The 14,356-nt window shown below is 31.4% G+C and overlaps 1 long non-coding RNA gene across 1 annotated transcript; it reads right to left on the reverse strand.

Annotated features, from left to right (window-relative positions):
• Positions 1–1,279: 1,279 nt before the first annotated feature.
• On the reverse strand, positions 1,280–11,778 carry LOC145324276 (uncharacterized). The gene is made up of 3 exons (XR_013881227.1): positions 11,706–11,778; positions 4,068–4,148; positions 1,280–2,213 (listed from the first exon to the last, which is right to left on the reverse strand). It is a non-coding gene; the product is annotated as an uncharacterized LOC145324276 (long non-coding RNA).
• Between the last annotated feature and the right edge of the window lie 2,578 nt (positions 11,779–14,356).

A 14,356-nucleotide genomic window follows, 5' to 3' on the forward strand; every position in this document is an offset into this window, starting at 1 on the left:
TTTCCTTCTCCAATCACGAAATTTATAACGTCACAACAGAAAAATTTAGACTTTGTTTGTCTATGTTGTCAATCTTGAGGGTAATAATCTTTTGACTGAGGGAAAACAGTTTTTCTTCAGATGGTATATGCCTGTCCCTGGTTGGCAAGATGACCAGGGATAAAAAGATTGAATGCATTGGAATTGTTGCAGGCATTTAGGGATAGGATATTGGACAATAAATATTCCCTCAAATTCTTAAAATTACAATTTTGCCTTTGCTAAGTTAAAATCAATAGGGGGACCAACTGCGAGAGATTAAATCATCATACAATTGTCCACTCCCTCCCTGGTTGATAGTATTTAAGTTTATTGCAAAGAGCTATTTAAACTGCAAATAGCGAGGAACAGAGATATTATACAGGGAGGGAGGGAGGTGATAATGCCAGTTATAGATATTAATCTACAGCCTTTTTCCTCCGTCTATACAAGCTATAAAATTAAAGACTTTACTATATACTTCATTGATAAGAAGATTAATTTATTGTTCATTATCGTATCCTTGCATCCATGGACAATGTAATAATTACACTGTATAAAAATATTCCAGTTTTAAAACTTTTTTTTCAATTCTTATTTTAACATTTTTCATGTAATGGAAATGAATATGCATGAATGCTTAAAAATAGCAATAAACCATAAAGTTAAGAGCAACTGAAAGAAAATAAATATTAAAATTAAAATGCTACAAATACTATTTTTAAAACTCTAGACAATTTTTACAATATATGTAAAATAACAAGCTCGAACTAAGCACAAAATAATAGTAGCAATTTTTATAATTTTAATAATATTTATTTATAACATAGAGTGATCAACACAGTTAAAATAAGCATGTTATTTTTACTTTACAAGAACAATGCACAGTGTTTAATTATTTAATTTTAACATCAGTTGGTTTATTTAAAGAGAAAGAAAAAATAAATCTTTAAATTGGTTGTAAATTTTACAGTGTATGTCCACAAGCTGGGATGAACTGTATTCTAATTTCCGAATGTGTACACAGTTACCTCGGTGTTTCCTCATCCTATCTCAATATTTGCTAATAGCTAAAAAAGCTTCAAACTTCCAAACTTTTAAAATTTTGAATGTATATACGAATAAAATAAAAATCTTAATTCTTAAAATTTAGATTTTTTTGGAGGTTTGAAGCTTTTTTGGCTAGCAGTAAATATTGAGATAGGATGAGGAAACTGTGTACACATTCGAAAATTAAAATTCAGTTCATCCAAGCTGGAACTAAGCAAGCACAAAATGTAAAGCAATTTATATAATCTTAGCTGCAATATAAAGGGATAATCTAAATTGCAATAAGATTTTAAAAATAGTTCTTTTCCTAAAATAGCTGGTTCCTTGAAGCATGATTTGTAATTGTAAAAATGAAATATAAAAACAATCTATTTACATCCAACTATCAATTGATTTGTCTGTGTGTCTTTAAAAAGTTACATTATCAAATATTTTTTTTTTTGTAATTTTTAGGAAAACTATTGAAAAACTCTGCTATTTTCTGTAAATTTAATTAAATCTGCTTTGAATTTTACAGTTCTTATATTACGAAACATATTTACCATAACAACATTAATAAAATCAATTTAAATTAACATAAAAATAAAAGATGATAAAAGTGATGGTATGTTAATGATGTGTAAATCTTTAATATTATCTTGATATTAAATATCCAAAAAGAAGAAGTTATACATGGAAGAAAAGTTAAATCTGGCGAAGTTACCGTTAAAATGTTCCTTTGGTCCATTATCTCAACAACGAAAACTATTAACTTTAAGGGTTGCTAGCTAGAAAACGTAAATATAATATGAGAGGCATTAAAAGGCATTAAAATCTGAAATAGCCAAGATCCAATAATGCACACAAAAAGCATGACTAAAGAAAACACATGCAAAACATATGTTTTTTCGCGAATTTTTGCGTTTTTTTCGGTTACAATGAAAAACAGCCGTTTCGCCGCTATTAGCCTTTAAAGTACTTCATTATATTTTTTAAAATAATCGATTCCTGCTACATTTTACAGAAAACTGCACCAAACTATAAAAATCTAAATAATATTTTCAAGATACTCATAGAAATGAACAGGAAAAAATGTATCTTCCATTAGCCAACTCCTGTAGTTCTGCTTAAATTTTAGATAAATTGATTAAAACCATGGTCAGCTCCTGAAACAAAATACATTCTAATTAATAACTTTTCTATATACAATAATATAAAAACAAGGATGACAACAACCATAAAAGCGAAGCTCTAAAACCGTAGGACAAACAATCACTTGTTGAGTGTCAGAACATAATAAACAGAATATAAATGTGTAAGTCTAAACTAAATTGTAAGTAAATTTGTTGCAAACTGGTGAATACAGTATATTGTTGAAGGACATATTTACATTTTAGTACTTGATTATAGAGATGCTTAGCTTATAACAATGTTTTTGTTGTCCTAAGAAAAATCATACCAAGTAAAAATTGTTGTCAAAAAGTTAGAAAATTATCAAGTTAAATAGACATGCGAGCATTCCAGTTATAATTATATGTTACTGTGATTTCTAAATCGTACATAATCCATATGACAAGTTTAAATCGATAAGTCAATTCTAACATTCATTAATTAACGAAAAGAGGACGTTAGGACGGACTGACCGATCATAATTATAAAAAAAAATTGCTTAAAAAAATAAGGGACATTGTGTTAAAAAATGGGAGTTATAAATGCAGTAGAATAGAAAAAATACTCTCATTAATAGTTCTTTATATCTACAAGGGTACAAACTAACGGTTATAATTTTGACTAAGCTCAAAGATAAAATAAAACAAAATTTAAATATTTCTTTTTTATCAGAGGGAAAGGGACAGTAAAAGATAAATAATTATGCATCCCTTTTTCCTGACATTTGCAAGTTACCAAAGAAAAACTATGTTTCTAAATACCTAAGCACCAAATTCTACCTTTGGTAAATTTAGGGGGGGGGGGGTTGGTGATTGTTTTCTCATTCTCTGTAAAATTCTGCTTTGATTTATGGGGGGATAAATAAATTTTCCTTTCATTTTCCTATTCATACAGCCCTGAATTTTAGAAGGAAAAAATGAATTCTAGTTTTGATTTGGATATCAACAAACAAAACATTCACCCTTATTCAACAGGGAGGAGAAATCTGAGATTGTACCCTTAAAAATGTCTAAAATAAAAAAAATCTGTGCAGGATTGATTGTCCATTGGCTCTATTTTACAACTTATTCGCCCCCCCCCCCCCCCAAAAAAAAAAAAAACTTAATGGTTATTCATCATTTGTATGGACTTACTAGGTAACTTTTTAAAGGATAAGACATTCCTTTTATTCTACGTTCAAAACGTGATTCGAACTCATCACCTTTCTGACTTTTGTTATATCTTTAGTTATATTTATAATCTCCCCTATCCCTGCATTTAAATCAACACATTCTCTCTCTCTCTCCCAAACACAAAAAGAAATTCATAAAATAACAATATCTTTTTCATATCAAATTGAATATCTATTATCTTTCATTATGGTTTTTTAGCTTATTGATTGATTTATAATTTGTTCTTTCGTATGAATTGACATTCTATCAAAAAAGTGGTTTGGTACAGCAGTAACTTACAGATAAAAATTATAAATTAGGCTCGATGATGGCCATTCATGAAATATTTACCTTTTTTCCTTTTTCAAGACTATTCATATGCTGTAGTGCTTAGATAAGCTTTAATTAATTTGCGAACGGAGAGGTGAATACAGCCCTAGTTAAAGCTGATTAGTCCTAGTTATCTACAGGGTGTCCCGCGCAACTGTATTTTTAAATGCTAATTACTACCTTGATATTTAAGCTTAATAAAATAAAAAGATTATAGCATGCTACTACCGACCGTTTTATGGGATAACAATGAAAAATCCGCAAAGATAACAGGAAAAAAATCTACGAGGTAATAACTGGTTGAATAAAAAAACAATTTGCACAGGACACCCTGTATTAACAGAGAAGCTTAGCTTCTTTATATCATACCTGTTTTGAAATCCGTTCTTTAGATTGACATCCGCTCATTATGATGGTGTGAAATTCTTTCATGTCTTCACAATCGTATTGCTTAATTAGAAGAAATAATTATACATACATATATTCACCATTATATTCACATTTAAAACAAATATAATAAGTTCCACACGTAGCGAAGAACAGTAAAATAAACAAAAATTTAAAAATTATAAAGATAATTATCAATCAGGGGAATTTCTCGAGAAGACAGAAAAACATGATTATTTTTGTAAAGCTTTGCACAAAAAACTGCAATATTGGGAAATAAAGACTTTTACAACAACAAAAAACTGTTTTAATGACTATCAAAATCGATATGTAATTACTTGGATGTTGCACCAGATTTTTCTGTACAATAAAATGATACTTCAAGGTGGCTAAAAAATCATACCCCCTTTACCTCAGCCCCTCCCATCTTAATAGATGAAGGAACTGACCAATAAATAAGGTCCACATTAGAAACCTAGATTGAGGACAAGTTTTACCCTGCCAATATGTACATATATCCATGTATTTATGTATAATTATATCCAAGAAAGAAGTGGGAAAGGAAACCTCTAAAAAAGAGATGGATTTAGACGTATTTTTATGACGTCACACGGCTGATTTTTTTAGACACTTTGTAAAGCTACCCCATTACTTACAGACCCCAAACCTTGTGAGTGAGACCAAATAATCCACACATTCATCCCATGTGTCCAGATATTTTACTTTTTGCCTGTGTAGTAGACATGTTCAATTTTTAAATTTTAGGTTTTGAACAAATTTCACATGCACCGTTTGAAGATAATCTAAATTATGAACAGGTCTAGTGTTTATGTGTATTAGTGTGTGACACTGCCAAGTATAAATTTTGAACAGTTCTAGTGTTTATGTGTATTAGTGTGTGACACTGCCAAGTATAAATTTTGAACAGGTCTAGTGTTTATGTGTATTAGTGTGTGACACTGCCACGTATAAATTTTGAACAGGTCTAGTGTTTATGTGTATTAGTGAGTGACACTTCTAAGTATAAAATTTGAACAGGTCTAGTGTTTATGTGTATTAGTGTCTCACATTGCCAAGTATAAATTTTGAACAGGTCTAGTGTTTATGTCTATTAGTGTCTCACATTGCCAAGTATAAATTTTGAACAGGTCTAGTGTTTATGTGTATTAGTGTGTGACACTGCCAAGTATAAATTGTTGTCATTACAAGAATGTACTACTCTACAACAGATTCATAATATTTGAGAGTTTCTTACCTCTATAAAAAATTGTCTAATATATTTTCCAGTTTGGCTTCCCATTGAACCATTAATATCTATTGGATTAAAACTGGTTCTTAGCAAAGCCATATTGAAAAATTTACACGAATATTGAAATAAAATCACAAAATTGATACTTGTTTTGTTAGTCTGGGATATCGGCCCTTCAGGGCTAACAAATTTGTTTTAATCTTATAATTTTTCCTTTTAATATCTGTGGAAATCTGTTTATAATACTATGATAAATAACTATTATTTGTATGATGTGATATGATATCAATTTTATCGTATATGGGGAAAGGTTTTTTCTAATATACATTTTCGTATGGTTTAGATTAGTCGAGTATTTAGACAAGATAAACATTTTCTTGTGATTTTTAGCTTACTTTGACTATTTAATATCAAACCACAAATATCAACTCTCAAAGAAAAATTCAACATCATTTGATAGGAAAACAAAAAAAAATTATAAAATATACCCTAATATATCCATAATATATGTGTGTGTGTGTTTATCTGCTAAGTCATGCAATGATACAGCCATAGAAAGCTAGTAAATCAAAGACAGAGTATTGTTTCAAGATTCCAATCGTAACCAAGTCTAAGATTTGTTTGAAAGTTAAACTGTTAAAAACAAACAATTATTATTTAGATCCTAAACCAGATTTTCATGTTCTCTAATAAAGTGTAATTTGTAGCGGGCTAAAATAACGATCCTCTCCCCTCCTACTGTATAAACGAACTGACAAGTAAGCGAGTTCCATGTTAAATAGCAACCTAAATTGACGACTATTTTTCCTCTATCATAATATCCACATATATTCTACACATACCGTGCAAACAATAATAAATTAAAGTTATCGAACATTTTGTTAAAATCTAAAGAACACAAATTGTGTAAATGTTGAACGCACTCAATCTGAACCCGCAATTTTGTGGTTACACGGTAAATGGTTTTAGTAAATTTTGTTGGTTATAGTTTACAAAAATATCTTTCCTTATTGTTTAATATAGAATTATTTTAGTAGTTTATATAAAAAATAGCGGCTTCGCCCCCTAGGGGCACTTAAGGTAGGAGGGGGAAAAGTCGACCTCATCCCATTTTAAATTTGTGTTCAAAAGAGTAAAAAAATATTTTTTTCGGGGGAGGGGGGTGAAGACACCCTCCCCAAAAAACCTTCCCAAGACCTATAAGAAGCTTCACTGTAAAGGAGAACAATATTGGTTCAGCGGTTAGCGAGATCCTTCGGGACAGACAAAAAACGCTTACTACTTTATATAATAGGATACACATTCCCTTTCCCTTATCTAGTAGCAGCTTTCAGCATAAGGAAAATAAGGGAAAGGGAAATACAATAGTACAAATAACTTAACACTCTATGTTAAGCGTCTTCACCCCTAAAGACCTAAAGGGGCACTTTAAAAAAGATGAAGTTTAATCTTTACTTTAATTCTTTTAAAGTAAGAAGTTTTATGGTGGGTTATTTCTCTTGGGAGGGAAGTGGAACCTTCCCCAAAATAGCTGGAAGCATCATTGTAAAGGAGATTCGAGAACCATATCGGTTAAGCGGTTTGCTAGAACCATTGCTGCTGGCAGACATATTGTTACGTTTATAAAGGATCTTAACTTAATTATGTAGGAAAAACGGGCAAGATTAAATTTTTTAGCATGCATACTGTTGTAGAGTGGACACGATATGCTAGACTCAATATACTCCCCAAATTACAAAAATACATCAGAAAAATATAAGTAATAACAGTAATGATTCTTTTTTTATTTTTATTCTACATCATAACCAATGCAATGAAATCTATTCAGATTCATGATTAACTATAAATTTTATTTGCTTATAAACTACACTAGCAGCTACGCCCCTAGAGGCCTCTAGAGACATCTAAAATTGTTTCTTTAGTTTTCAATCTATTTTAAAATCAGCTATTTAACAAAAATAGTTTTCTTGCCGATAAATGGTAATAGTTATGTTTTTAGCTAATTGCAAAAATGTCCGCGGGGCGGCGTTCTTTTAATTTTGTCGATTCTTCTGGGCAGGGTGGTGGTACCCATCCCCAGAATTGTTATAAACCTTCCTAGGACCTATGAAGCTACCCTGTAAAGGAGGACCATATCAGTTAAGCGGTTAGCGAGATCCTTTGTTATAAACAGACACACAGACAAACAAACAATCATTTTGTTACTTTATTATAAGGATAAAACTTAAAATAAGTTTAAGTAAATGATTAGAAACCACTTTGAGATATCTTTATAACACTGCACTGGTTGGTGCCCAATTAACACCCATCCGTGGGGAAGGTGATCTAAAAGCCCCCCACCCCCCTCCCCCCCGTAATAATATTAACAATGAATCTGTTTTATATCAGCTTTGTAATAGTTAGAATGTTATTACATTAGCGTTAAATGATAGGTTTCTATACACCCTTTAGAGGAACTGAAAACATTTCATCATTTTTGTTGGAGGGGAGGAAGTTATTTCTTTCTAGGGGAGTTTTCACAATTAAATCAAATTGCTGGTAAGAAAGAAAATAAAAGAATACGAGGTATGGACAATGTTAAGATATGTAACTCTCATTATAATTAGATTTGTACGCTGCCTGAATAACAATTTATCTATAACAGGAAGGTACTAGAGTGGATAACTGTGCCCTGGGTTAGCTAATCTTTTATTAGATAATTGTGAAGATACTCTATAAGTGTTTATAATGTCGTTGTCAGCCAATCTGTAATTTTTGTTAGTTTTTTCAATAAAAAAGTGACTTCTTTTTTGGCTGAGGTTGGTAATTTTCACCAAAATATTTTTTTTATAAAACCCTCTAGGGACCTGTAAGAATCATAAATGGATGTAAATATCAGTCCAGCGGTTGGCGAGATATTTCGTTACAGACACAAGGGAATATATCTTGCCTATTTTATTTGAGGATATTAAGGAGATAATTTCCTTATTTTTATTTAAGTTATAAATCTTCATAAATCCAAAATCTACAAAACAAAAAATCAATACACTAAAAACAATTGGTGTACCTAACTGATTAATCTGATAGATACACAAAATAAAGAGAAACCTGGCATAAACAATTAGTTTACATAATCATCAAATAACATTAAGAAGTAGAAAAAAATAATATTCTGTAACAATTCTGGAGATATACAAAACTTTTGGATCAAGTTGGAAATAGGAAAAAGGTCTTTTTTGTTTACATTTTGGCTGCTAGTGGCCAAACTATTGAAAGAACATTGACATAGCGATAATCAGTCGTTTTTTTTGCTTATTTACGTTCGCTGTTGGTATCCTATATATTTTTAGGGATCAACTGCAGTTCACGATAAAATATTCCTGGTAACGAATATTTACAAAAATCTATGAATTTTAAAGGCTGCTAGCTGCCAAATGGCTGTGCGTACAGATCATACCCGCAAACTATTTTAAGCGGCATAAGAAGGCCTATAAATATTCTGGAATAACCAAGATCCAATGATGCACAGGGAAAGCTTAACTGAAGAAATAACGCATAAAATAGTTCTTTTTTGCGCATTTCTCTGCACTGCGAGATAATTATGCATTATTGATTTATGGCTATTCTAGATTATTTGTAGTCCTTCTTATGCCGCTTAAAACTGTGTGCAGGCATGATCTGTAAGTTTAGCCATATGGCAGCTAGCAGCCTTTAAAATTCATAGATTTTTGTAAATATTCCTTACCAGGAATATTTTACCGTGAACTGCAGTTGATACATTTTTAACTATTCAAGATTATTTGGATGCTAAATTATGCTGGTATTAACAATGTGCAATCGACCTGTCGTTTGGCCGATATTTGAAGTTGTTGAAAAACTCAGTTCACAAAAGACTTTTGGAGGATAACCTATTCTCTTAAGTCGAACTAACAAGTACAACTTAACATTCCACCAAATATTTTCACGGTTCGACTTTAAATTTCCTTGGATTGACCTAAAAATCCACAGATTGATCTAAAATTTCCATAGGTTAACATAAAAATTTCCACGGTTGACCTAAAATGTCCACAATTTACTTTTAATTTTCACCTAGGTCGACCTACAATTTCCATGATTTGACTTAAAATTTCCATAGGTCGACCTAAAATTTCCATGAATAAACTTAAAACTTCTACAGGTCAACTTAATATTTGCATGGTTGACCCCAAAATTTCCACATTTCGACCTAAAATTTCCACATATCAATAAAAATTTCCACGATTTGACTTAAAATTTCCACAAGTTGAATGATTTTCCATATCTATTTTGAATTATGTCCTTTCTTCATGATTCCGACCTAATATAAACTTTTTGTTTTTCATATCAGAGTGTTTAAGTGAATGGTAGGAAAAATATTTATTTTGTGTCTCATATTATTTCCATAAAAGTTTTTCTTTTCTTAGATTAGCAAAGCTGCTCTGTAACTTGGATCCAGTACGCACATGCCAAGTCTAATAATAAGAATAGTATTTTTTGGCTGTTGAAATAGGAACCTAAAAGTTTTGGAAGATGACAAAAAAGAAAATTTGTAAGGGAGTCGGTTTTTTTTTCAGTTCTTGTATATAAAGGTAGTAAATTTTTGGATTTAAAATTCCATTCGTTCTGAGAATGTTTACGTCTATGGAAATTTATTAGTAAACGGTAACGGTAGGGACACTTAAGAGTGGGCCCACCTCTTTCCGATTTAGTTTTAAATTGAAAAAGATTTTATAACTATTTGGGGGACGATTTATTCCAAAGGTGTTTTTTCTTTGGAGAGTGCAGGTACCTTCTCAAAAAATATTTAAGACCATAGCAAGTGTCACTGTAAAGGAGAACCATGTCGGTCCAGTGATTAAGCTACAGGCACATAGATATACATTATGTTACTTTCATATAAAGATATTTTGTTGCTCCGCTTCTCATGGAGAGTAATGTACTTGCTTATTAATAAAACATAATACAGTATATTTACTTTCAAAACAAAAACAAAAATATATTTATATGATATGAATCATTAGTTGTGGTTATCTCTAAGTCAGTAATGATCATGTGATCTTGTTATCTTTGGCAATCATTACAAGAAACTTCTGAAGTACATCTTTAGAGAAAGTCCCCAAAAAATTGAGACAGACTTATTTTTAAATAAGTAATAGATATGATTTTAAATGGTCATATAAATATTCATAAAAAAATCAATAGCTTCTATCTTTAGTAGCACTAGAGAAAACAAATTTGAAAAATTCAATGAATCCTACAGACTTACAGACAGAATAATTGACAGTTTAAGCAATCGAGTAGATGATGATGACTTTAAGGGGCTTGGTGTAACTTCGGGTTCTAGACCTCTCCACGCACCTTGAAACATACTCCGCGTCTTATGATTGCAGTGGAAAGTGTCCATTCGCCCATCAGACAACCAACGCTTTGATTGCACTACATATGTCTGATAAGTCCTAATTGTGTATGGTAATGAGCTGCGCCTGTTTTAGGCCAAGGCATTACCTTTACTCTCACTATTTATTTCCAGCACCTGACCTCAGGGGCGTCCAAGCTTTTCATTTTAGGGGGGGGTAAAATTTTTTTAAGGGGGGGGTAATTCGGCTTTTGGGGGGGTAAAATGGCGCGTGAAGCGCGCCGCAAATTTTTTTTAACCCCCCCAAAATTTTTACCCCGGGGGTAAAATTTGCTTGGGGAGGGTAATTACCCCCCCTGAAATCTGTTGGCAGGGGTAAAATTTGTTTACCCCCCCCAAAATTTACCCCCCCCCCCAAAATTGTTTGGGGGGGGGGGTAAATACCCCCTCCTAAATGGTTGGGGGTGCCTACGGCACCCCCAGGGTAGGGGTAAATTTTAAATGGGGGGGGGGTAATCGCCCCATTACCCCTCCCCCCTTGGACGCCTATGCCTGACCTAGTATGAACTATTTTTAAGGTCTTTATTTATTACTCGGTGCCGGGCCGAGATTCGAACCTATCCCCTTCCAGACAACAAGCAGATGCGCTACGTGTTGCGGCACAGACGCGGGTTAGCAATTAAGTAAAGTCAGTGGAATCTTCAAAAAATAATCAAGCCATCTTAAGCTTGAAATTAATACTGAAAGATAGATGTTTTTATCGACAAAATTAATCCAATCCACTTCTTTGCAACATCTTAAAAAGATACAAGGACAGTTATATTGTGTTCACACGTAGCGCAGAAATGATAAATTTTTAGATAAAATACGAACCTTAAACTACAAACATTAGATATAACAAAAAAAATTATTTTTATTTAGGATAACAAAGAATAAAAGAAGATGATTGCTACCAGTCAGACAGACCAACATGGGTTACTTGTATAAATTAGCTATGCCCTTAAAAAAACACCCTCACCTCTTTAACAAGTTCGAGCAAATCTTTGAGAAAACCATCAATTTCTTCCTTGTCAATAAATCCATTACCATCCTATACAATATATATATTACAGTGGTGCTTATGAGAGTCGTATTGATATTCTAGAGTGGATATATTACTATCCTATACACTATATATATTACAGTGTGGCACATGAGTGTTATAATGATACTCTAGAGTGAATATATTACCATCCTATACAATATATATATTACAGTGGGGCTTATGAGAGTCGTATTGATATTCTAGAGTGGATATATTACCATCCTATACAATATATATATTACAGTGGGACGCATGAGTGTTATAATGATACTCTAGAGTGAATATATTACCATCCTATACAATATACAGTATGACCCTCGAAAAAGTATTTTTAAGCATCTGCAGCCCTTATTTCTCAATGAATTATTAAAAAATGCATATGTCCTTGTTCTCCATAGTATTCCACGTAAGTAGATATAAAAATATTTTTTTTACCTCCATTAACACCGGAGATTTTTAGTGCTAAAGTTTTGAAAAAGTGACTGAGGAAAAAGTAACTTTTAACATGAAACGACTTTTTTAGCAAAATTAAGCTAGAAATCCTTTTATTTTTGTTACTAGCAGAAACTTTATACAAAAATGAAATAAAAAATTTAGTTTTTGAGTAAAAAGCATTTTTTTACACATATTTTTTGAGTCTTTTTAGTTTAATGATATTTTGAAAAACTTACTTATTAGGCAAAATTGTTTAAGATTAAAAAAACAAATAAATCTCTATGAATATAGCAGGAAAATTGTTTTTGTTTCACAATCCTAACTTTAATAACAAAAAAGTTATAAAGAAAATAAAAATAAAACATAATGATTTTTTAGTCTAAAAAGCTTAATTTACCCCCTATTAAATAATTGAGATGTCAGAAAAGTAGGCGGAGCAACTGTCATAATTAATCCTTTTCTATAAATAAGGGTTAATAAATAACCTAAAATTTGCAAATAATCAATTCATTCAGTAGTATTTTTTGCCATTAAAAATTTATATTTTTTGGTGGAATAAAAAAGAAATATTTAGTTAACTTGTTTTTCTTTGTGTCTCATTATTCAGTTGCCAGAAAAACATAATATAACCATCCAAAAAATAAGAGAAACAAAAAAAATTCTTTTTCTCAGTCACATTTTCAAAACTTTAGCTCTAAAAATCTCCGGTGTTAATGGAGGTAAAAAAAATATTTTTATATCTACTTACGTGGAATACTATGGAGAACAAGGACATATGCATTTTTTAATAATTCATTGAGAAATAAGGGCTGCAGATGCTTAAAAATACTTTTTCGAGGGTCATACTGTATATATTACAGAGGGGCTTATGAGAGTCGTATTGATACTCTAGAGTAGATATATTACCATCCTATACAATATATATATTACAGTGGGGCTTATGAGAGTCATATTGATACTCTAGAGTGGATATATTACCATCCCATACAATATATATATTACAGTGGGGCTTGTGAGAGTCGTATTTATACTCTAGGGTGGATATATTACCATAATATACAATATTATATTACAGTGGGGCTAATAAATGTTGTATTGATATTCTAAAGTAGAATTATTGTGATTATATAATACAGTAAAGCCTATAAAATATTTATTTCAGTTTAGCCTATAAAAGTCATCTTGATATACTAGTAGTTGGTCCTTATTCTATCACAGCATGTGTGACAGTGTGTTTGTTTGGTCATTTGTCATGAATATATTGTTAAATATTTTCTTTTCTTATATTTCCTATAGATTAATAATATGTTATTATACAAGTAAGACTTTCATTGACTACAATGTATCATTATAAATATATTTATACTGTGCATATACATATGTGTATGTGTTAGTGTGTGTGTATGTGTGTGTGTGGGTGTGTATTTGTGTGGGTCATCCTTTAACCATTTGTCATGAATTTTTTGTTACAGGTCATATATTTCCCAGACACACAACTATCTTGATTATTTTTTCAGGCAAGGATCTATAGGGATAAGACAATGGCAGATAAATTGATGTACATCCCCAATGATGATTATCAAAATTACCCCTTCTGTAGATTACAATTAGTGTATTAAACGTTTGGATGCTCATCTTAATTAACCAACCAATCAAAATTCAAAGTCTCCAAAGTTGTTGAGCCAACGAATTGTAACCACTTATATTGTAAAACTTTGGGGACTAGTGTAACAAACAGCCCAATGTCGCCTCCCTCCCTGAGGAAATGGAGTAAAGAAGATTAATAGGATCAAGTCAAGCTGAGTGTGCCAATGGCAACAAGTAAAATAGAGCGTGCCAATATTCCCCCAAGTAAAACATAGTATGCCAATATTTCATCAAGTAAAGCATAGTATGCCAATAGTTTATCAAACAAAGCAGCATGACAAAAAAAATAAAAAAAGATGAATTTAACATATTTTCCAAAATTTAAAAATAAAAGATCTCACTAATCGATGGACTGATATGGTTCCTTTTTCAATGAAGCTTCTTATTGGTCCTTTAAAATACCATGATTTTGTTACAATAGTTTTTCGATTTACAACCTAAATGTAAAGGAGATTTTCAGCTCTCTCCTTCCCTCAAATGCCCGTATAGACATTCATGGGGGG

This window comes from Acartia tonsa, chromosome 1 (assembly GCF_053477335.1).
Source record: "Acartia tonsa isolate MP-2025a chromosome 1, ASM5347733v1, whole genome shotgun sequence".
Classification (NCBI taxonomy): domain Eukaryota; kingdom Metazoa; phylum Arthropoda; class Copepoda; order Calanoida; family Acartiidae; genus Acartia; species Acartia tonsa.